The sequence below is a fragment of the Sphaerodactylus townsendi genome, linkage group LG14 (assembly GCF_021028975.2).
Source record: "Sphaerodactylus townsendi isolate TG3544 linkage group LG14, MPM_Stown_v2.3, whole genome shotgun sequence".
In the NCBI taxonomy this organism is placed as follows: domain Eukaryota; kingdom Metazoa; phylum Chordata; class Lepidosauria; order Squamata; family Sphaerodactylidae; genus Sphaerodactylus; species Sphaerodactylus townsendi.
This window is the reverse complement of record NC_059438.1, coordinates 1,268,739-1,294,480: the sequence shown is the minus strand read 5'-3', so window position 1 is coordinate 1,294,480 and position 25,742 is coordinate 1,268,739. Positions and strand designations below refer to the sequence as shown.

General features: G+C 44.9%; 1 protein-coding gene across 3 annotated transcripts in view; it reads right to left on the bottom strand.

The window, feature by feature from the left end:
• The window catches only part of CDH11 (cadherin 11), a 121,467-nt gene extending 98,623 nt beyond the window's left edge, over positions 1 to 22,844 (bottom strand). For all 3 annotated transcript variants that reach the window (XM_048515281.1, XM_048515282.1, XM_048515283.1), the window contains exon 1: positions 22,583 to 22,844. The gene's annotated coding sequence lies outside the window, so the exon portion shown is untranslated. The remainder of the gene's footprint in view (positions 1 to 22,582) is intronic.
• Positions 22,845 to 25,742: the final 2,898 nt, after the last annotated feature.

Sequence of the window (25,742 nt, the reverse complement as noted above, 5' to 3'; positions counted from 1 at the left end):
CAGTGATAAAGCTCACTGAGAGAGTGTAAGTCAGGCATACTAGTCTCTCTCAGTCTCACCTAGCATTCTAGAGTAGGGATCCCAGCAAGCTCTCCAGATACTTGGGGACTACAATTCCCATCAGCCTCTGTCAGCATGGCCAATTGGCCATGCTGGTAGGGGCTGATGGGAATTGTAGTTCCTGAACATCTGGAGAGCCGCAGGTTCCCTACCCCTGACCTAGAGTTTTGTGAAGATTAAATGGGACATTAAACAGGTCTTTGCTCTTTTCCCACTAGAATTTCTGAAGCCTCCCAGAAAGCTTCTTGCAAGGGTAACTCAGGAATAGCATGGGATACAGTTGCAGAATGCTGCTGCTAGAAGGATGAAAGAGCTTCTATCACATTGCACAATAGGGGTATTGCACAATAGGGGTATGACAGGGGATGGCTTGCCCCCCCCCTCCATGCTCATTTCCTACCACCACTCCAACCAGTGACAGAATATATATTGAATTGTCCAAGAAGATGATGGTGGGGCTTCTGGAGAAAACACTAAAGTGTTATCAGGAATTGCCAGAAATCATTATGGGCCCCCCAACCACCAGGGAAGCAGTTGTCAGCAACAGTGTGACATCACTTCTGGGGAAACTTGCAAGTGATATCACACCTCTCTAGGAATTGTGAGATATTCTAATGTTTTACCACAGAGTTTCTAGCATTTCCTAGAGAAGTGTGACACCATTTCCAGGTTTTCCCAGACGTGACATCATGATGTCACTGACAAGTAGCCCCCATTTCTCTGTCTCTCCAGGTCTCCCACTGGTGGCCAGTCTGTGCCTGGCATTCCTTCTGGGGTAAAAGACAAATGTTGCCATTTCTCTTCTGTGGTTGCAGTTTCACATGTCATCTAAAGGTTCCTTTAAGCCACAAGGGTCAAAACTGAAGATTTCCAGTAGGAACAGAGAGATGGCAACAATTGGTTCTTTTGACCCTGCATCCAAATCCAATGTATTTATTAATTGGATTGTATCAACATATGCTCTTGTCAGAATCTATGGCTCTCTGAACAACCATTTCAAAGCCATAGCAAGGGTTCTTTCTTATTTATTTGAAAAGCAGAGGAAGGAAAGTCAGTAAGAGTGACATGTTCCTATGTATATTTTTGCTAATTCACAGCTCTGGATGGCAGAGTTCAGACTCTCTCTGGATTTGTGATTATCTCGAGACTACAGGGGCCCAAGGCCCAAGGGTGGATTATGCAGATCCGCACATGTAACACTTTAGTCCTAGACAGACATTAAAAGGATTTCTTTCCTTTCCTTTTACTTTACCGGAGCAAAAATTCACCAAAAGTCTTCTCAACCACTTGTTAAGTTAAAAAACAAACAAACAGAATGTGAATGTGATAGAGGAAGCTAAACAAGGAGAATTTATGCCAGTGACCTTTTCATTTTATTCATAAACTTATATAAATGAAAAAGGCGAGATGCAATTCTACAGGGCCTGCATACTAAGTGTAACCCAATAATGAGCACAGAGCCCCCAGCATGACAAAAACGCTAGGCAGTTATGTGTTGAGTATTAGCCCCCCTCTCCCAATCATGATGCCAATCCAAACCAGTCCTCCATATGTCTGGGTGGTATTTCTCAGCAAAGACCCTGAAACATATTTTTTTACTTTGAAGACCTGGGGAGGTCTGGGGCAAAATTGAATGTGTAGGTAGGTCTTTGCTGGGGTCACTAACCCAGCATTCTCAGGTCCTACTTCATCACTCAGAGGCTCACACCACATCGTCCACGGAGGCTGAGTTGCCAGGTTTGCAGTTAGAGTTCCCTGCATCCAGACGGAGGCGGTGATCTTCCACTGTTACAATTGGTCTCCAGGTGACAGAGATCAGTTCACTTGGAGAAAATGGCCACTTTTGAACCCAATGGCATTATACCCCATTGAAGAAAAAGAGGAAGGGTTTGGATTTCTACCCACCTTTGTCTCCTGCAAGGAGACTCAAAGTTCTGAAGAACTTTGACTTGCCCAAGGTCACCCAGCAGGAATGTAGGAGTGTTGAAGCAAATCTGGTTCACCAGATAAGAATCCACTGCTCATGTGGAGGAGTGGGGAAACAAACTTGGTTCACCAGATTATAGTCTACTGCTCAGACAGAAACATGGGGGATCAAACCCAGTTCTCCAGATTAGAGTCCACCTGCTCTTAACCACTATACCACACTGCCTCTTCCTTCCTTCCCTCCCCCAAACCATGACCTCCTCAGGCTCCACCCTTTAAATCTCCATTTATTTCATAACCTTGAACTGACAACCCTACTTGCTGCCGATAGTGCAGATCTAATAAATGCCTTTTGCTAAGTGAAGAGCCTTCTACTAAAGGAAGAAGTCATCTATCAGCAGAAGAAGGTGCCTTCCATTGGAGGAAGATTATTCCATTTACAAACCTACATAAGCACTGTTAAATTGCAATCAACTTATGGAGACCCCCCAAAAAATAGGCTTTCAAAGCAAATGAGAAGCAGAGATGGTTGGCCATTGCCTTGTTTGCAGAGTCTTTCTTGACGGTCTCCAAGAAGATGAAGAAGGGGGAAGATGAAGTGCTGGGGTTTTATATTCCACTTCTCTCTACCTTACTTCTCCCCAGAACAGACACCTTGTGAGGTAGGTGGGGAGAGAGAGCTTGAAGAGAACTGTGACTAGCCCAAGATCACCCAGTTGGCTTAATGGGGAGGAGTGAAGAACAAACCTTGCTCACCAGATTAGAGATCACCAGGCATATGTGGAAGAGTGGGCAATTAAACCTGATTTTTCAGATTAGAGTCTGCCGGTCTTAACCAGCACACCAGACCGCCTATGCCATAATGCCCTCTATGACAGAGAATCATTAGATCCAAGAGAATATTTTCTATCAATATGGTAAAGAGAAGAAAAGGAGAAGATTCCACATCACATAATAACGCAATCATGTGCCAAATGTCAGGAATAAAGCTTGCCCTCTTCGCACTTTAGTCTATGCAGACAATGTATGCAATGAAGAAGAATTTATGTAAATTTGTACACAATAGATTGATTGGGTTGAAACAAAATCTTTCCCACTTGTTTTTCCCCCTCTTTTTTAATAAAACAGAAGAGTCACAATTACAATGATTGAGAAAGTGGAGTGTTAATGAAGTGTGTTATTGCTAATCAATTCCTCCTCCTCCCTCTCTGGTAATAGCCCCCGTATCCGTCACACTTGATGTTAACTACCAGCACCACTGCACCATGATCTTCACCCTGAATCTTCAGAACTCTCCGACGCTTCCCTTTTTCCGCTTAAGTGAACCGTACTCATCAAAAAGAAAATACAATAGATATTATAGCAAGGTGTGTGCACAAGCTAATTAGCTGGAAATGCCATGTGATGAGCAGCTTTTTAACCTGCAGTGTTCCTGTGCAGCTGTTTTCTACTGCACTAATTAAGACTACATTCTGGCACAAGCCTATTAAACTCAGTTCAGAGGGCACTCACATAGGATGAGATTGCAAGCTGTCCTACTTCTGACAACCCATGGCTCAGGTAGCAATCCAAAGCACATTTCTGTTGAAGATGACTTTCAAGAATGCCTCTGGCTGTCCGATGCTGGAGTGAAGTCAGAAAGCGAGGACCATTATCAGAGTACTCTGCTTGGGGTTTTCCTTGTGCCATTTGACTAGCTACCTAGTAGTGATAAAATTGACACAGACTAACCTGCAACTGCAGGTTGCTAAGTGGGAGGTGCAGGGGAAGGCAAGGCAGCTCTGAATGGACCACACGTTGCCTGGATAGGAAAACTGTTGGAGGGCTATCTTGGGGTTTGCAGGCAGCATCAGCCTCCTTGGGGTGGGACCATGGGACCAGTGTGAGCATAAGAGCTGTGCTCGAATGGTCCTCCAGCCTTTGTTTTCCTGCTCATCCTCTTCCCTATTTCTTTTGTTTACCTTTACAGTTGTTGTTATATGCTTTGTTAATATGATTGCAATATCTGTGTTTTACTCTTTTATCACAGCTTGCGGATTGGGCATCGGGGTGGATCCTTTTGGGGAAAGTGGTGCTTGCATGCTTGCCTCCCCATTTGATCTGGACCCACGAATGAGACTTTGAGTGGTGGGAGGCCACTAAACCACAGTCCCAGATGTGGGCAAGCAGCTGGACTACTCCCTTGGGTGGTAGAGAGAGCACTAAATAGAGGCTTGAGCCCACAAGGTCTCCCATGCACTTGCCACCCCATGTCTGCTTGGAGTGATGGTTAGGGGTTTGTCAGGCATGCTACCCCATGTCAGATCCATCCCCGGGTTGCACTTTCACCCCTCGGATGTTTTATAATTATTAAACAAGCTGCGGCCGGCAGTTTTATCATCAAATGTGTTGTCTCTTTATTTCCAGCAAACCTTCAGTGCTTGCCCATCTCAAACAACAACAATACCCTGGACAAATCTCATCGCTCCCTCTGAGTTTGTTAGGAAAGGCTGTGGGAAAGGGTTGTCATGTATACAAAAGCAAAATGAATTATTTTTTTAAATGATAGTGTGCAGCTTGCCATTTTTGATGCGATGAATGATGACAAAGGTTAAGGAATGGTCCCATGAGTGAGTGAATCTGGAAATGAATAAGAAAAGAAAAAAAAGGCAAAATAGAATTTATCGTGGTGAGGGATGATTTAAAATTAAATGAAGAGGGGGGAAATGGAGTAGCGAGAATGTTGCCTCTCTCCCTTGTCTAAGAAAAATACTGGAAAACCATCTCAAGAGAACATATCTTACTACTAAAATTATATAATGATGTATATAATGAAAGTCTGTGTAGATAGTGATTACACCGTTGGACTAGGAACAGGAAGACCCAGGTTCAAATCCTCACTCTGCCTTGGAACCTTCCTGGATGTCCTGGGACTAGTTACACACTTTTGGTGTAATCCACCACACAGGTTTGTTGCAAGGACAAAATGGAAGAGAGGTAAACCCTTTGGATCTCCACTGGGGAGAAAGGCAGGCTATTGTCTGGATGGATGGCAGGACAACTGTAGTGGTTTAAAGGTAGGCGAATTCCGCATGGGCCAAAAACAGCAGTGTGAAAATGGTGTAAAGTGGTTTAAAACAGTATAAAAGGGTTTACACCATTTTCACACCACTGTTTTTGGCCCATGTGGAATCCGCCATCGTTTATTTAACATTAACAATGAGAAGTATAGAACAGTTAACAGCTGCTAACCAAAAGCTCTCAGTTTTAACTCTCTCAGGTCTCAGTTCCAACTGCTTTTCCTGGGGTCTCTTAACTCCACCCATCAACTCAGATTCTTAAAGGCACACATCACCAAATGCTACAAATGAGAAAAGTAAATAAGTAGTTCAGACATAATGCCAACCCATTAGTTTGGCACTATATAAGCAAGTTCTGTTCTGGTACCTTCTCTCTCCCCTCCCCTCATGCACTAGGGTTGCCAGCTCCTGGTTGGGAAACATTTAGACATTGTGAGGCAGAGTCTAGAGTGGGTGGGGTTTGGGAGAAGGGAGGGATCTCAGCAGCATATAATGCCATACGGGCCACCGTCCAAAGTAGCCATTTTCTCCAGGGGAGTTAACCTCTGTCGTGGGCAGATCAGTTGAAATTCTAGATCTCCAGCTCGCACCTGGAGGTTGGCAAGCCTATCAGGGACTCAGAGCTAATTAATGACTTCGAGTTTAGTGTAAACCATAATCTCTATTATGCCTGAATCATCAAGCTACGAATTATCAAACTATCCAATCTAACGAGTTAGGAAAGAAACATTTCTGTTCCATTCCATTTGCACACAGGACTGGGACCTCTGGTCTATGGCAAAATGCCCCTTCCTTGCAAAACAAAACTAAAAAGCAAAACTGATCCTCAAAATCCCCTTTTTTGGGTGGTCAAAGGAGACCCTTCCTTCTTGTTTTACCACCAGGGAAGCTGGTTGGATCCTACTCATGCAAAAAACAAATTGTTTTAATGTCTCACCAGTGACTGTGCACCGAAAATACACACAAACCCTGTTTCATTTTGCTAACGGCGTTATAATCTTAGAAACCTGGCCCAGTGGTATCCATTTAGAGATAAATGTATGCAGGTGGGAAGAACCTAATGTTTTCATTTACGCCGTGTATAGTCTGACTCAGTTTTCATTTCCAAAGGCATTTTTCACTGCCTGTTGCAACATTTATATCCTGTGACTGGGAGCATGGCTCCTGCAACTTCAATTTCTGTTGCTCGCTGAAATATATAGATAGAAGGCCCCAGGTGTCCCGCATAAAGAAACTCCTCTAATTTTTGTGGGCGCGTGCCTGAGTTTGACAGGCATCAATGTGTCAAGATCAGTGGAAACAAACAAACCATCATGGAAAATATGAAGGAGAATGGTGGAAAGGAAAAAGCAAACGTCTTCCGCGTTCCAACAAAAGGATAGTTTCATATAAAAGCTGCTTTATATCAAGTAAGAACCTTGATCTACCTATTGAGCTTCCAGGACTCCCTCCTACACCCACCCCAGACCTCAGCGATTCCGAAATCTACCAAATTACTTGAACATTACCAGTTGAATATGTCATTTTGAAATCAGACCAATGGTTCTTCCAATTCATCACATTTAATGGCATTTCCTTAATTAAAGGTGATGTCATTTAGGAAGGGAGGAAATGAAGGGAAGAACTATAAGAATGAGGCAACTAACATGTGGCGCTGAGATCAGGAAAGGCCTCAGTTCAAATCTGCGAAGCTTGCTGAGGAACTCTGTGCCATTCACTCTCCTTTGGTCTAACCTGCCTCACAGGATTGTTATGATTAAAAAGCGGCACAGAAAGTCATGGATTCTGTCCTGAGTGCTGTGAAAGAAGGACTAGATTAAAAAGCGGGGCGGGGGAGTAAAGGCTGGAAACATACATAATTCATTAGGGCTTGTTTTGGTGGAAAGGTAGATAGCATGCGTCAGCAGGCTGAGGGGAGGAATGAACCTTTAAACTTGCACAGCCTAATAAAAATGAAATAATCAGGAAATCCAAAGCTGGAATCCCAAACCCACTAGGCTGAATTAGACCACCCATTCAGGATTGTCAGGCCTGGGTTGGAAAGTACATAGATATTTGGGGAGGGGAAGGGAAGGGCTTCAGTGGGGTATTGTGCTATAGAGTCTACCTTCCAGAGAGTCCATTTTCTCTAGTTGAACTGATTTCTGTTGCCAGGAGACAGAGTCCAACAGCTCCTCTTGATTTTGGGGCTTTCCCCACTGGCAGAGTTGAACTGGTTTCTACCTAGGTTCGCCTCAGTGAATCCCCACTGCCACCGAGCTCAACATTGTTTTGCCTCAGTTCCTCCCCCTCAGAACTGCGACATCCTTGTCGCAGTTATGAACTACACTTTTCTGCCGGAACAAGGTCGATACCGCTTCGAAGTGGGGAAGCATCGAAATGACACCTCATCCGTTCAACCAATCACAAGCCGCTTTTGTGGCATGAGCAGAACGGGAGAGTCGTGGCAGGCAGAAAGCACATGTAACTGTAAACTGTAAAAAAAAAAAGAATGCTCCCGTTTCCTGCCATAACACAAGCGCCAATCATGATCGAGGAGCGAAACAGGCACCAAGATGATCCCACCCACTTAGCTCGGTTCTAGGCGGCCAACTCAGTTGCTGTGGGGACAGCCTGGAATCGCCCTCCACTCAAGGGAACCGAGTCGACCTTAGCTCCCTTCTGTAGTGGGGAAAGCCTCTTTGTTTCCTAGCATTGGAATCCTGAGGTTTATTGCCTCAAATGGGGAGGTACTTTTTAGTTACCGTGGGTAGTAACCCTTGATGGTCTTATGTTCCAATAATTCACCTGCTGCAGCTCTGCTTCTATCCATTCCCAGTTCCGTGGCTGTTTCTAAACTGGCATCTGCTTTTCAAAGCAGAAATTTTTGTTTGTTTGTTTGACTGCACACAGGCACATATCTGGATTGAGACCCAACCACTGCAAGCGACTGCAACATGTGATTCCATAAATAAGTACAGGCTTTCAAATAAACGGCACCCAGGTAGGTAACAAAAATAAAGCCATTTAAGATCAAGACAATATAAAACCAAAATCAAGTCATTTAAAAACAGCCAGCAAACTTGATAAATAATGCTCATTTGAAAGGCTTGGCTGTGTAAATAAATCTGCTTGTCAACTGGCTTGCATGATAACAACAGAGCGTGCCATTTCCAAACTCCAGCAAAATAGGGCTTTTATTTTTTCCAAAGTGCCAAGGTCTTGAAAACGGGCATCTGTCTCATCTCTGTCAGTGTCAGCCCTGGCATTTTTGTGATTGTGTTGATTATTCCAGCCCAGCTCAATTTCTTGTCCAATTTGATTGGAAAATTAAACTTATATTAGTGCAATTCTTCACATGCAGGAGTATGCAGACTGCATGCTTAATGCAGTTCATTTCCAGAGCCTATTTGGGCATGAAAAGTAGAGAAGAGGTTGTGGCGACATCATTTTTGATGCCGTTTTCTCAAAATGCCAAATCAGATTTTGACTTCATCGTGGTGAAGATTCAATTCTCTCGGAATTCTAGAGGGATAATCATGTTATTAACTAAAATAGTTCAGATTAAGTTAACTAGAATAATTCTGATTCAGATTGGTGATTCAGAGGGGAAGAAGCTGATGTGAGTTTTGTACCCAAAATGCCTTGATCCTGCAGTATGTCATTTCATCTCTGTAAAATTATCTTCTTCTGTGCTTAATGGCAGGTGAGACCTATTATAACTAGAGTTTCCAGGCATGCAAGTATATACGATACATTAAGTTTCCAAGGTGGCAGAGTCAAAGTACTTGAAAAATGTACAAAGTACTTCAACAGAGGTGACGTGAACAACTTCACATATTTTCAACTTGCTTCTACAGAAAAAAGGCCCAACTTTCACGAAGGACTTTTATTTTTTATCTTTCACTATATTTTCCTGGAAAAAAAATTGGTGTTCCCCAAACCATTTTGGATTTATATCCCCCCTTTCTCTCCTTCAGGAGACTCAAAGTGTCTTACAATCTCCTTGCCCCTCCCCCCTCACAACAATCACCCTGTGAGGTAGGTGGGGCTGAGAGAGCTCCGAGAAGCTGTGACTAGCCCAAGGTCACCCAGCTGGCGTGTGTGGGAGTGTACAGGCTAATCTGAATTCCCCAAATAAGTCTTCACAGCTCAGGTGGCAGAGCTGGGAATCAAATCCGGTTCCTCCAGATTAGATACACAAGCTCTTAACCTCCTACGCCACTATCTAGCCACTAACTAAGCAGCCCTAAAATATCCCAAGTTATTGAATTTCCAAGATGATAAATGTGAGCTTAAATCTATGAATGACTTAAAGAATATAGCTAAAAATTGGTTCAGTTATTATCAACTTTTGGAAACACTTAAAGCTGATTATAGGAATGCTGGTTTTGGTCCACGAATGACAGACTTTGAATGTAATCTATGTACAAATGATGACTAGCCAATTACTAAAATCTATATGATATTACTAAAATGGGATATGAAAGATGAGGTAGTTAAATCTGTAATGACTAAATGGTCTAGAAATGTTGCCCATGATATTCAGATGGAACAGTAGGGCAGATTGTGAAAGAATGGCTTAAAATTGACAGTATGTTATAATCTGAAGGAGAACTATTACAAAATGATGTATGGATGGTGTTTATTTAAAAAATTGGCAATGATATACAAAGGTGTGTCTAATAGATGATGGAAGTGTGAACAACAAAAAAGGTCTTTCTATCATATGTGGTGGATGTGTAAAGAGGCTAGGAATTTTTTTGGATATGATACTTATGGAAGTACAAAAGATTCTGAATATTTTTTTTTAAATCCTGAGGTTTTCCTGTTAGAGATTATGGAAAATGACTTTCCTAAGCAATATAGACTTTCCTAAGCAATAACTACCATAAATTGTATATGCGGGAACCTAAAGATAACTTTTAATCAAAGATGAGATAGCTGGAAGTCAGTATAAGTTGTGTAGTGGGATTTTTTTTAAATTTATGCATGTTTTGTTTGTTTTATGTGTGAGAAAATAAAAATGATTTTTTTTAAAAAAAAAGCAGCCCTAGAGTATCCCAAGGTGTTCCCATTAGATGGAGCACCAAGAGAGAGGGAAATTATAATTGTATACCTTGAGATTGTATACCTTGAGATCATGCGTACAAAAAGCGTACGAAAAGGAAAAGCCGATGTGGTAGAAAAATTATTATCTGTAGTAAATACCAAATCACATTGAGGAATAATAAGGTTGAGTCTAGATAATGCATTCACCACATGCCTCGTTGGTGATACAATATGTTGTGGGAACACTTGCCCTGTGCGTTGATTACTGCAAACAATAATATGTGTTGTGTGACAAAAATGATTTTTTTAAAAAAACCTTTCCACGACAGCATGCTTTCAACCCCGCCCTTCTCTCAGAGCTCTAAAGGTTTCATATCCCACCTGTCATTTCAAACTTTCGTAGGAAGTTATACATGCCAGTATTTGACTAACATCCATAGACACATAGATGATTGGATAGTCACCCCCCACTGAGCAGAAAGCAAACAATAAAAATGCCACAGGTATTTGGTGGCAAGCTACCAAATCATCACGTCAACAAATGTGACATGTGATAACAGAAAACTCCCCTCACTACCCTGTTCCCCTGAATATAAGACATCCCCGGAAAATAAGACGTAGTAGAGGTTTAAAATATAAGGCATCCCCCGAAAGTAAGACGTAGCAAAGTTTTTGTTTGGAAGCATGCCTGATGAACAGAATACAGAAATATAAGACATCCCCTGAAAATAAGACATAGCGCATCTTTGGGAGCAAAAATTAATATAAGACACTGTCTTATATTCGGGGAAACACGGTATGTACTAGACAGGCAGATAGAAAGATAGAAAAAATGAACTTTACTGCCTGACTCTTAAGAGACATAGATGCTGAACTAAGGCTGCAATCCTGTTCCAAATCAGGATGCTGAGCTAATGCCAGACCTCTTCCTGGAAGAATTTGGGACCAGGGACATATATGCACTGGTGTCCCACTGGCACATGACTTCACTTCCAACGGAAAAGCAAAAGTAATGCTATGATGTCTGGGGAGATGGTCTAACATTTGCCCAAACGCTACAATTAAACCATAGAGTTTGGTGCAAATCCGAGAGTATCACCCCTGATGGCATGACATCATTTCTGTGTTGTTGTTTTTTGCTGAAGTGAGGTTGCATGCTAACATGAAGCCAGGTTACCCCTTCCATTTCCCTCCCGGTTATTTTTTAAGCAACAGAAGTGATGGCTGGGTGGTCTGTCTCCAGATATAGGTGAAACTTATGGATAAGCCAGGCTGGTATAAACTACCAGAAGCCTATATGTTTGCCTTGGACAGTCAACAGAACATGGGCTCATTCCGCACATGGAGAATAATGCACTTTCAAACTGCTTTCAATGCTCTTTGAAGCTGTGCGGAATGGCAAAATCCACTTGCAAACCGTTGTGAAAGTGGTTTGAAAACGCATTATTTTGCGTGTGCGGAAGGGGCCATGGTCTTCTCCTTGCCAGTCTAATTTCAGTTTAAGCTTATCAGTTTAAACTTCCAGCTCTAGTCACTGACCTCAAGAACCCTTGGGTCTACATATCATTCACATTAGTTCTGGATTTAGAAGTGCCTCTTTGTGGTCCTAGCCTAATCTGGACACCTTGATAACATCTCCATTAAAAATTACATAGGCCGTTTCCACAAAAAAAAAAAAACCCCACACATTTAAAACGCTTGCCAAAGGCTGCAATTGTAAGGACATTTTCCTGGGAATGATCCCCACTGAATAACATGGGACTTACTTCTGAGTAGATCTGCTTAAACTTGCTCACTAACTCACCAGCCCTCTATGAAAGATGAGCACTTAATATCATAGTTGAAATTGTAATGTAGGCGACTTGTTTCAGAACCACAAGGCACATTATTCCAAACAGTGCCTTTGTGGAACAAATGCAAATTGCATTTGTGTGTATGCATGTAAACGTGGATATGCTCACAGAAGCAATTTAGCATGAATCACTGGAGGAGACAGGAAGAACACCAATATTTGCATTTATCTAATGTAATCACCACAGGAATGGTTGGATTTTTATCTATCCCAGTGTGTATGCAACATGTAAATGTTGAAATTCCTGAAATGCTATCCATAGGATGATTTCAAAGAATTGGCTGTTCTGGTGATGAGTAACAAAACAAAAACCAGGGCATTGTTGAGACTTATTTTGCATCTCTATAGCAATCACAAGTGTACAAACTCTTCTTGAAATCATTTTGGTAAGCCTACATGGCAGAAGCACACTACAGATGGGATGGCTGAGATTGCAAAAGAGAACTTTCCTTAGGATCGTGGAAGGACTACACAAAAGACGCCATATGCAGACGAAGGATTTGCTGGTTTGGGAGTTATGGTTCAGAGGCAGAAACTAATCAAGGAAAGGTATGTTGAAACTCAGTGGTTTGGATACAAAAAGGACAATGAGAAAAAGACTACTTTCCGTGTTTAGATCCAACCATCTATATTCTCTGTTATTCTTCTTAATTACCTTGAGGTCCCTTTACAGACATAGCCACTACGTAGTAAGAAGTTAGTTCAACATTTATCTATTGGATGTAGCAATGAAAGGTAAAGAAATCTCTCATAACCTCAAAAACACTGGGCCCTATTTCCTAGTGCTTTCATAATAACCTATTGAACCCACACATTCCATCCGATATCAACTCAGGTTCTTCTCTGGCTAATGCTATCTCCTGTTCAGTTGTTCATTCTCTAAGATTGTCAGCTTCTCAGAGAATGGGCCCATCTTAAAGGCCTTGAAACTGAACTGAAACATGCTAGCAGGTTATGGGATTATTGAGTTGCTAGAGAACTAGAAATTTCTGGAGATTTGGGGGTAAAAGTGTCTGTTTTGGGACAGAGGGAACCTCAGCAGAGTATAATGCCACAAAGACCACCTTCCCAAAGCAGCAGTTTTCTCAAGGGGAATTCATCTCTGACATAAGTATGGAATCACTGTGTGGGAGGGGGGGGAGTGTGTGTGCACAGTATAAGTTTGTACAGGGGAACGTCTGGAAAGCAAGTCCAGCAGATTTTCTTGTCCTCTATAAAGCGCCCTGCCCATGAGCAGCAATATAAAGTTAGTAAATATTTCTCATCATGACCACAGAAGATAGAGCAATATTAAATCACTGAAAATGTAACAGTTCTGCTGACGAGGTTGAAATCAGCCTGTCCGACACCACATGATTCAACATCTCAGCAACAACCGCACCACAAATATAACAAGGACTGAGTCAGATAGTCTCAGCCAACCGAAACAAAACTCCACTGGGTCAGATGTTTACACGGTGAGGTTTTCCTTTTCTCCTCCCCAATTATGATTCCACTGGAGCAACCAAGACTTCGTTTCCTTTGAATAGTTAACTTCTTCTTCTTTTTTTTTTGGACAGCTCTGTATTTTCTCTTTCCACTGAGTTACTTAACTCTTGCTCCTATATAATCCATAGGCATCGATTTCTGCTACTTCAGCTCAGGTTTCCATCCAATACAATTAAGCCCTTTGATCAACCTTTTTGCAGATCCTGAAAGATGCTGGGAGAACGCAGAACAACAAAAAATCTGGCTTTTCTCAAGACAGCACTTTTTAAAGGGCCAAAGGCTTGGTTCTGGGATTTATCTGATTAGGGTGGCCAACTCTGGGTTCCTAATTTCCAGGAGCCCTGAGAGGGTAGAGTTTGAAGAGGCAATAGGCCTCAGTGGGTTATAGTGACACGCAGCCCATCCTCCAAGCAGTCATTTTCTCCAGGGAATCCGATATCTGAGGTCTGCAGAGGAGTTGTAAATCCAGAAGATCAGAATTTGGCCTTCCTATCATAGATCCATTAGTGGAAGCTTTAGCGTATCCCCCCTTTTCTATAGAGGCAGGCCAAGGTAAAATTGTACTGGCCTCTTTTCAAGGAATCTTTTAATTAACCCCTCCTGCTCCAAGTTTTTTTTTTCTGAAACCCACTCGGATTTCAGGCGCTCGAAATGAAATGACATGTATTTTTAAAACAAACTCATTAAAACTGGGTTCCAGGAAATGGAATTTTCTCAGGGGCCGATCAATGAGAGCTGCATGAGGGACAAGCGAGCGTCTTTGAAAGCCAGCTCACCCACTGCTGTGAACCTATGAAGCTGCCTTACCAGCCCATTCTTTCATCTTGCCATCAGGTGGCTTTTTTGGAGTCTCAGGCAGGGAAAAAAGTCTCTCCCAATATCCATCACCTTCTGAATGCAATCCATGTGTGCTGCCACTGAGCTATGGCTCCTCCCCAGTCTTCTAGCACTATGTATTCTTCTCCTGAAACAAGTAGCTGTGGAAACTCTCAGAGGCCCCTTCCGCATTGTAGGAGTCGACCTTAGATCGACTTGAGTCCGACCCGAGTCCTCCGCCCAGACGTAGCGTCGGACTCATGTCTGACTCGACTCACCCCCCTCTCACCGTTGAATTTCTGAGCTCGACTGGGGGGGTCGGAAGTCGACTGGCGGACTCGGGTTGCACTCGAGCCGAAACCGGCGGAGTGCGGAATCTCTGTCGACTCGACTCTGCCATCTAGCCAATCACAGCTCAGTATTTCGCCCATGCGCAGAAGGGGAGACTCGTGGTGGCGGCAAAAAGCTTTGGGCATGCGCAGAACGAAGGACTCAGCAACCAATCGGAAAGCAGCGGAGGTGGTCCTGCCCTCTGAGCTCGGCTCCAGAGACATGAGTCAGCTGCTGTGCGGAGGAACGGGAGGACTCAACCTGAGGTATGATTCTGCTGACACGAGTCAAACCTGAGTCGCCTCGTGTGTCTGGAAGGGGCCAGAGTGTTCTGAGGTATTTTTGAAGGACAAGTGAAACTTGGGAAAGGGATGAGACTCTTTGGAAGAGCTAAGGTTGCCATCCTCCAGGAGGCAGATGGAGATATCTGAGAACTGTAAGTAGTTTCCAGGTGACAGAGATCGCTTCCCCTAGAGAAAATGGCGGCTTTAGAAGTTGGGCTGTATGGCATTATGCCTCACTGAGGTCTCTTCCCTCACCACACCTCGCCCTCCCCAGGCTCCACCCCCAGTTCACTGGATAAGACTCTGCCACTCATGTTGGGAGTGGGGAATCAAACCTGGTTCTCCAGATTAGCCATCACTCTTAACCACTACACCACACTAACTCTCACATGAAGCCTGCTGAGGGACCTTGCACTAATCACAGCAACTCCATATCTTCAAACAGTGAAGCTCAACAAATCACGTCCCCCACTCTCACCATACAGCTTGTACCCTAAAAATATTCCAGAATGTTCTATATGTTCCTTGATAGAAGCACAGATATTCCTTGGCATACCAGTTAAGCTGGAGAAGCATCTCTACACTTCTGGATATGGTATAATATGATCCCATGAGCTATAGGTGGAAGTTCTCAAGTTGGATCCATGGAACCTTGGCCATCTCTCTTTTCATTAGTAGTTTCATGAGATAAATGGTTAAAATGACATTCCAAGGGAAGTATGTGTTGGGTCAGACTGGCCCCCTCCAGGCCGCTCGAATGCTGCAAACACCCCCAGATGAAAGCTGGTCTTAAACTTTTATTTGTTTGGTGGGAGGGCTCGTAGGTTATTAGTAGCCACAACCTCTGAGGAGGGGAGCGGGGGGGAGGGGGAGCTTATCCCCTATGCTGGGAAACAGGGACGGCTCAAGGAGGCTTCCCTGCCCATGCCTCAAGCCAGCCTGTTCTCGAAAGAACAATGCAAACCACGAGGTGATTTGCAAATCCACTTTTCAATCTGAAGGGAGGATCCGGGAACAAGCTGAGGCCCCCACAATCTTTTCCGTGCTGTGGCTGCTGCCCCCTCCCCCTCACCGCCCCCTCCCCTCAGCCCAGCCTCCACAGTATTGAAAAAATGCTGCATCCTTATTGGGCAAAAGGCTCCACGTCACTACCAGGGGTGGGAACCTGAAACCCGTAGGCAGCCCTGGACTTTCCCACTGCCCCACGCTCTGTGCGGGGTTTTGTAAAAGGTGCACTTCTGCCCAGGATCGGAAATGCCCCGCAGTGAGGGAGAAGGAGACCGGCAGAATCGGGGCAACTGCGATGCCACCGCGAATGCAGTGGGGAGTGCGCCTGGACCCCACGTTACTTGCCACGAGTAGCGCACATCAAAAGATGAGTGGGGAAACGGCCTATGAAAAATAACATCTTCCACAACAAATATTTGGTGGAGATGTAAAGGATACATGAGCCCAGTGATTTGGATGTGGTAGCACAGCCTAGTCACAAAAAGGGGAGACAAGAATAATGTAAGCCATCTTGAGTCCCACTGGATGGGGGCTTAAATGCAGTGGAAAAAAGTTAATGAGAGAAATTTTGCAAATAGAAAAACAAAAAGACCCCGGTGTAGCCCTTTTGAACATTAAGCCTAAAGGGATTTCAGTTAATAAGATCCATTTAACGGGAAACTTGTTTACTGAGGCTAGAATGTTAATAGCTGTGCATGGAGAGTGGGCAAATCACTAGGCATCAAGAAATGGCTAAAGTAAGCAGAGTATATCATGGTAACGGGGAAAATGTCTGCATATAGGAAGTTCTGGGAAGGAGACAGATATGCACAAAATAGGTTTGAACAAATGTCATTTCTTTCCATTACTTTTTAAGATGGTAAAAAGGCTAAAGAATCAGTTTTAAAAGAATTATTAAACCTTGATAGATTGTAACTTTTATTTCATAGTTATCACCAGTGGTAGGATTCAAACAATTTAACAGCTGGTTCCAAAAAGACTCAGTGGTGGGATTACAACCTGAACTAGACAAAAAAAATTAGCTACCAGTTCTACCGAATAGGTGCAAATAGGCTGAATCCCACCACTGGTTATCACACTATAGATTGCGTAGAGTTATGCACTACATATTGTGATTTAAGAACAAACTACAGCACTCAACTCAGATGGCCAGAGCACGGCAAGAACTTGGCCTATCCTTATTTCTCAGCAGAAAGATTAAGAGCAAATGCACACTAGATTGGAGAAGACCAGTTTTTCCTGTTGAAAAAGGAAAGATGGGTCCAAATGGTTATGCTGGGGATCATAGGATTTGGAAGGGAAAAAATGGCTCTCGATCAATGGTAGATTGTCTTGCAATACAGATGGTCTCTGGTCCATCACACTGACATAGACAATGAAAGGGCACCAGGTGGTAGGAAGCTCTTCATGAGATAGCTGCTGCCTGTTAGCATAGACAACCCCAAACATGAAGAACCAATGGTCTGACAGTTAGTGCAATCCATAAGGATGTAGCTGAGCCATGGCTAGGGATGGCACAACCATGGTGCTGTCCTGCCATCTCCTAAGAGGCTTGCTGCATGGCAGCCATCAACCCAACAGTGATGCTCCTCCTACCTCCTTGTAAGTACTGTATGCAGCACAAGGGGCTGTGCCCCCTTTTTTGCTGGTGTAAGTTCATGCCAGCAAATGGGCATGTTCCCAGGCCGAAAGGGCTCAGGAAGCCAACTAAGCTGGCCCCGCCCCTGGGAATGCCCCTTGTGGTGCTGGCATGAGCTCCTCTGTCAGAGCCCCAAACACACACACAATTATGTCAGTGCCTCTGTGTGGCATTCCTGCAAGGCTCACCAGTGCCAGAGTTTGTGCCTGGACCTGGTGTAAATGACCCTTATGCCAAATCATGTGGCAATTATGCCAGGATCAGATCACTTTCACAGCCTTCCCTCTCCCCTAGGTGGACTGTCCTCCCCTAGGTGAACTTTGTAAGGCACCCTATAGCTTTAAAACTGGTACTCTGGTCTTGGACCATATACATAAATATGTTTCGATGCATTAAAAACTGGGTTGAATTTATAAGGTCAAAAAGACAGGACAGAACTCCCCCCCCCCCCCATAAATACCCACATTATAACAAAATATATTTATGTGTGAAGTCAAAGTATTCTCGCACAAATCACAGCTCTAAGAATCTGTACAGCAACAGAATACTAATTGACTCTGGCAACACAATGCCATAAATTGTTTACCACACAGTCCAGTGGAAGAGTTGCTGCCAGTCAGAACAGACAATACTCACACACAGAAAGTAACTTGATACTGAATCAGGCCACTGGACTCTCAAAGTCAGTATTGCCGACTCTGACTGGCAGCCCCCCTCCAGGGTTCTCTGCTCTTCTATATCATCCAGACCCTTTTAAGAGGAGCTGTCAGGGCTTGAACCTGAGACCTTCTGAATGCAAATCAGAAACTGACACTAAGCCATGTCCTATCTGACAGTCTGATCTGGCAGAAAGCAGCTTTGTACCTATTCTCAGACCTCAGACCGTCGTAGCATACTGAATCCCCAAAGTTCGCAGAGAACTCCAAGGTGATAATGTGACACTGAAGGTAATGCAAGAAAGACTGGCTCGAAAGATGTTAATCCTGACAAACTGCTTGAGCGTTAGCCCGAACCGGAGCAAGATTGAATTTGGTCTCCCATGAGAGGGTCAGCAATGCCGGCGGTAACAAAACAGCTTTTCACAGTGGCCTACAAAGCAGATGGGCCACAAGCAGCTACTTCAAAAGGAGCTTTAGTGCCCTCTAGTGTCCACGAGCCTCAGCTCCTGGAGAAACACAGCAACTAAATTTAGACAGGGTTACAGATTTCTTGCTGATAGTGCCCAAGGCACAAAACATCTAGAGCGAGTAAACCACAAGGCTCTTTATTAATAACAACCTTATAAGAATTGAGAAAAACATTGCAAGTGATATAAAACCAGACGCTTTGTAAGAGCTGGAAGCATTTTGGCTACTAAAACGTTTGTTTCTGGAGGTGAACTTTTAAGAGACTGCATTTTAACTGCGACACCCCCCCCCCTTGCCCTTCTCCCATGTTCTAAAGCCTCTTTTTCAGATTTCTGCTTATAGCCTGATCCCTGGCATGTCTACTCAGATACAAATTCCACAGAACTCAATGAGATTTACTCTCCAGTAAGTGCACCCAGGACCACAATCTTAGCTAGGTCTAAATGGACTGCCCTTGGTTAGAGATCCTGTGTTTGAATGCTTAGCTTTCCCCCAGAGTTTTAATATGGGTGACACCCCAATATTAGTCAAGTCATCACAAGCATTATTGCCAACTAACCTAAAATCTTGACTGGCCCAATTCAAGATCCAAGGAAACCATCAAAAGTTATTCATGTATGTTCTGTTGCAAGTAAAGTCAAAGGGGAGGGGGGGACAGATAGGGAAAAGAGAAACAAGATATTTTTAAAACCCAGTAGCCAGTGGATACTCAATTGTATAAAAGTATACACAGGCATATCATTTGCCCCCCAAAGAGTCTGTTGCAGCTGGTTCCACAACCATTGAAGAAGACTTGTTTGGAGGAAATCTCAGTTTCCTGTTCCTCAGGCAAGATGTTTAATCAACTGCTCCATGCCAAATTAATTTCATGGGTTTTAACATTGGTAATACGAGAAGGCTGTGTATTGTTTTTCTCAACAAAAGTCTGAATAGCTTCTTCCTTTTTTTTGCAGTTTAACAAAATCTTGTTGTCCATCTCCTCCCTGACAGATACTTCTTATACCAAGGGTAGAACTGTCATTTTTAACTATTGCACATTTTTAGCAACCTTAATTTAGTTACTGTGGTTAAAATGTTCTGTAGCTGTATATCCTTGACATTTTGAATCGCTAAAGTCAATTCTTTAATTAGTAGGGGGGGGACACCCCTCCTGGTTTGTTAACATTTTGCCCTAACTGCACAAAGACGTGATTGATGGGGGGGGGGGATAAAAAAATAATTCAGAAAAAACCACCTTTTCAGGAATCATTTTGTAGCTGTCCCGTCATCCAAATTTAATTATGCAGAAGAAAATAATTTCATTTAGTCAGGCCACCTCTGCGCTGGCCTCTTTTCCCCAGCGAGAAACTGTCCACCATAATTGTAAATGCAATTTCATCTCCCTTCTCCCTTTTCGCTGATTGTCACAGCTCCTACACTAATGAACTCACCCCCCAAATGTGCAAACTTTGTACATTCCTGCAAAGTCGAAAACTGATGAGAAGTCTAAAAATAGCATATTCCCATCAACCCATTCCTCTGGTTGCATTATTGGGAATGGGGGGGGGGAGAGGGAGTGTTAAATAGAAATCCAATAATGCACGACTGCAAGCCGGAGACATTAATCATATAGCTCAAGTGTTTTGTTTTACTTTTTTTTTCCCTGGGAGGTCTGTTTTTGTTTGGGAGCTTGTGGAGGGAAATGCACTCTTTCCCCAACTTTGCTTCTTTGTTCTCAGGCGAAGACAAAGCCGCTTTCAAACTGTACTCAAAACTTGCCTTTCCTAGGGTGAGCCAGTGCCCAATTCAGAAATGGTGCTGAATCGGTTTTCTTGGGTTTTTCTTTTGTAAAAAAAAAAGAAAAACGCACATCTACAACTGGAATCCTCACATCCATCTTCACGGGGGTCTTGTTCCTATTTCATTGCCCTTTCCACGGCTGGGAATTGTGCTGACCTGTGCTTTGGAACCATGACACATGAGAAGACATCGCACCCTTGTGCCACCCACCCATCCAAGTAAATCATCACTTTACACCTGGAACCCCAACATGCCGGCTTGGGATTCAAAACTCTACATCCAAAACTTGTCCCATTGGCAAACCTGAACTAATAAGCCTCCAAAGGCTTCAGACATACTCTGAATAAGCACTGTTTTTCCCCTCCAAACACAGAAGAAAGTGCTTTCCAAAAAGAAACAGAAAATGAGGAGTGGGTGGGTAGGGGGGAGTATCAATATGAGACAATAAAGAATCTGTATGGTCTCCCTGCTCAGCCTACCTGAGCAGATGCATGGTAGCCTTATTCCGTTACTGTTTCATTATTAAGCCATTAAAATTATTTGATTTCTTAACAGAGGATCAATGGCCCATGAAATTCATTATTGTGCTATCAAAATGAATCAACAGGAAGCCAGACCTTTCCAGTAGAGTTTAGAGCCATGGGAATGGGGGGGGGGGGAGGAAGGCGCTGCTGGGTCCTTGCCCCTTTCCCCAATTAAGGGCGACGACTGTCTCTTTTCCTGCATTTGCGTTTGCTAAAGGAATTCCTTTGTCCTTGCCGGGTTCAATCCCGGGCCCCACAACGGCACAGTGCCCTTTTGAGCCGCAGTCAGAACATTCAACCGAGGCTACCCCCATCCCATCCCGACCCCCAATCCCCAGCCTATGCCAACTGGCTTCGCTTTAGCTCTCTCCTGGCCAAATAAATATTTCAAGGCGCTGATGATCAACGGGCATCTCTCCAAAAGGTAAAGTTGTTTGCCCGGTGATGTCAGATTGCAAGATGGGCTCTGGGGAGGATTCCACAGGAAGCAGGGTGGGTTTTTTTAAATTATTATTTCGAAAAGTGACCGTTGCGCAGATGGACTGGCAGCCTGAAAGCATGATTTATTCCCAGCTTTCCCCAGCCAGAGATTACCTATAGATCAACCCGAGAGCCTAATGCTTTTCCAGCCCAGCCATACCAGAGGTCTCCAAGGGTACCTCGCGAGTATCTCTGCCTGCAGGCAGCAACCCCAAACACTGCTAAAAGTCTCTTTTGCAACCGAGGCCCCTTAAAAGCATCCAGATCTAGTTTGGGGAAGGGGGGAGACCCGTTTCTTTCTCTGCCCCCCCCCCCCCACACACACACACTTACTCTCCCACTCATCCGATGTTCAGTGGCTTGCCTCTCCCTCCCATCCCTGAGAAGCGATCCCAGCCCTGATTCCCCACCGGATCACCCGAAGGACCTTCCAAAAAGGCACCCAAGCCGCGCGCAATCCAGCGGCGCGCACCGAAGCGAGCGCAGCCCATCGCAGCTACGTGCTTTCCAGCCGAGGCTCCGGAGAGCGCCTTGCCTTGCGCAACGCGCGCCCAGGGCAGCCCTTGGCACCCATCAGGCGGGCACCCCGCTGGGTGCTCCGCAAGCCAGCCAGCCTTCTGCCCCAACTGCCAGCTGGACTGATCAGCAGCGGGGTGGGGATAGGAAGGGGCGCCCCGAGGATCCCCAGCAGGCAGTGCCAGCGCCGCCTCGAGAGAAGGCGAGCCGGAACCCTGGAGACCGCCGGGCCAGAGACGCGCTGATCTTTGCCTCCGTGCAAAGAGCTCAGATCTCTCTCCTCTAACCGCCCGCCCCCCGGTAAAAACTCTACATCCCTCCCCCCAAAAAAACTCTGTATCTCCCCCCAAAACAACCAGCTCCCTCCAACCGGGAGCCCTTGGATGCTTCGCCTTGGAAGGCAGCTGCGTCTGACCAGACTTCTCCCAACCATCCCTGCGCCCCTTAATCCGGATCGAGGGAGCCCCCGCCCCCGAAGCATCGCTCAGCATCCGCTTGACAGTTCTCCGAGGTGTCCCCCCCATCGCCATCCCCAGCCAATAATCCTACCTCCCCAAATCCCTATCCAAAGAGCATTCTCCCCCCCCCCCAAAGGAACGCACCCTGGCGCGCAGCCCCCCAAATCGGGGGCGAGAGAAGGCAAACGGGGTGCCGGCTTCTTACCTGGGCGTCGGGCCGGGTCACCTCTGGAGGAGGTCGAGCGGACAAGTCCCATGCGCGACTAGCGGCGCGGCGGCGGCGGGGACGGCATCCTGCAGCCTATTCCACTCCGCTGGCAGCGGTGGCTGAATGAGGCTTTGAGCCGGTGGAAGGAATTAGGAGCGGGGCGGGAGGGGCAGAGAGGAGCGGAGGGGGAGGGGAGGAAGGAAGGGGGGAGGAGGAAGGAAGGAGGAAGCAAACGCCGGAGCCTCCAGCTTGTCCTCTTCTGCCAGATGGGGGGGGGGAGGGCTCTGATTCCCCTCCCTGCTCGGAGCCAGAAGGCGGCTGGGTGGGAAGGGGGGCGCAATAGCAACTCTGGGGAAAGCAAGGCTTCCTCATGCCATTGGAGGGGCACCAGGCATCCAGGGGCCAGGAGAGCAGCCAATTGATGGGGAAGACTGTCTGCTCCTCTCCCTCCCTCCAAGGGACAGCTCCCTGGGGTTGAAAAAAAAACGGGCTGTTTGCACATGCTCAAAGGCACCTCTCTTCTCCCGCTGCTGGCCACTCAAGACTGGGGTTCAAAACGGATTACGGACTTGAGCGTGAAGAGCTGGAATCACCCCCAGATGCCACCCTCTTTTTTTTAGCATGACTTACACTCCTGGCCTAGGCCTGCCCCACACCGAGACCACTTTCAGTTTATCGAGTCCTAAAAGAATAAACTCCAGATCAGTAGCTCCATTTGAAATCTTTGTTCCCAGCCTGTCTTTATTGGAAACCAGAGAAATTACAGGGTTGGGGTAAAAATAGAGCATGTAAAGACCAGAACAACAACAACAAACCACCTTTGCTTGTTTAACACAATAAACAGAAGACAGCTGGGCTGACACCTTCACTCTGAGCTGGTAATAGGGACAGGGATTAAATAATAATCTATGTATATAAAAGCTAACCATCCATTTGTTGGTGACGGTCTAACACGGAAACGGTTGGACGGATCGCCCCCAAATTTTCATGCGACGTCCCTTCCCGTGGCGAGCAGGTAATGCGCCCTTCACCGGGGTCCCAGGTCACACCTGAGCCCCATAAACTGCCCATTTTTGCCCAGACCTCCGCTGGCCCAATGAGGGCCTGCCATTCCGGTGGGGCGTGGCTTGCCCGCCTTTGCCATGCAGTGCGCATTCACGCCCACAAACCCCCTGCTGCCGGACCCCGGGAGACCAGGGAGGAGCCTCCCCAGCCAAGCCACAGGAAAAACCTGGTACGGCTCTCCCCTTCCTCCTCCGTCCCAACCCCCCCTCTAAAGTCGCAGCGAAGTGTGGCTGGGCCCGCTAGTAGTAGTAGTAGTAGTAGTAGTAGTAGTAGTAGTAGTAGTAGTAGTAGTAGTAGTAGTAAATAATAGTAATAAATAATAATGATGATGATGATGATGATGATGATGATGATGCTCTAGGAGGAATCCCAAGAAATCTTGAAAAACATCTGGAAAGCCTAAACTTGGACAGAACATCAGTCCACATGCTGCAGAAAGCAGCACTTCTAGGAACTGCACACATTCTATGCAAATACCTCTAATATCCTAGGTCCTTGGGAAGGACTCGATATTCAGAGATGAATTCCAGACACTTGTGCTGTGTTGTTATGTGTATAATAATAATAATAATAATAATAATAATAATAATAATAATAATAATAATAATAATAATAATAATAATAATAATAATAATACTGTTGTGATTTTTCTCATCTGAGGTTGACACATCTGAGTCCAGCAATAGGCATAGCACTTTGCACACCTGATTGATGTGTCCGAGCTTGGCCAGACCATGGAAGGATTCAAACAGTGGCGCCACCACACACACGCACCTCCAGTCCCTATTGGGCAGGGAGGTTGCTTTAGTAACCCCTTCTGGGCACTCAGAAAAAAATTAGTAACCACTTCTAGAGAAGTGGTGAGAACTGGTTGGATCCCACCTCTGATGGGCTGGTTCCACATCAAGGCAAACAAGGCACAGAAGACAGGGTGCAAAATAGAGAAAGAAAAGGTTGAGACCTGACAAGTTGGTGTGTCAGCAAAGGCAAGTAGAGACACCAGTCAAGGGGTCTTTGATCCACATTAGGAGTTAACTGTCCTGAGCTGGATGGCCCAGGCTAGCTTGGACTCTTTAGATCTTGGAAGCTGAACATGGTCAGCCTGAGTCGGGACCAGAGGCGTAGCTACAATGGGGACATCTGGGGGCAAATGTCCCGGGCGCCCACCATTTGGGCGCAGAAAAATTTGGGCTCGTTTCTAATTTTTTGGGTATTTTTAGTGTTTTTATTTTGTTGGCCAGCAGGGGACGCAGTTTTTAGGTTAATGGCACCAAGTTTTCAGGCTATTGTCAGGTGACACTCCTGATGATACCAGCAACGTTTGGTGAAGTTTGGTTCAGGGGGTCCAAAGTTATGGAAACCCAAAAGGGGTGCCCCATCCGCCATTGTTTCCAATGGGAAACCTTTTGAGGCTACCCTTTTGAGGGCCCATAACTTTGGACCCCCTGAACCAAACTTCACTAAACCTGGGTGGTTTCATCAAGAGAGTCTCCTGAAGATAGCCTAAAATTTTAGCTTCAACATTGCTCTCCTGACATGCACCCTCAAATTTTTGGGTTCAGGCAAGGGCAAGGGTTAAGGCAAACCCCCGAAAATAAATACATTAGGGTTAGGGTTAAGGCAAGGGCAGGGGCTCAGTCTTGCCTTAGTGTTACATTGAGTTCTAGGGCACAGTCTGAGAATAGGGCTATGGTCAGTTTTAGGTTTTGGGTTTTTGTTACAATTTTGGGAACAATTTTGACTGAAAAAATTAAATAAAAATAATAAGCTAGGGTTAGGGTTAAGTCAAGGGCAGGGGCTCAGGCTTGCCGTAGTGTTATGCTGAGTTCTAGAGTGCAGTCTGAGAATAGGGATATGGTCAGTTTTAGGTTTCGGGGTTTTGTTACAATTTTGGGAACAATTTTTGACTGAATAAATTAAATAAAAATAATAAATTAGGGTTATGGTTAAAGGAAGACCAGGGGCTTTGGCTTGCCTTAGTGTTACATAGAGTTCTAGGGCACAGTCTGAGAATAGGGCTATGGTCAGTTTTAGGTTTCATATTATTACTAGTTTTATTGTAGAGTTGTAGTATTTTTATATGTAATGTTTT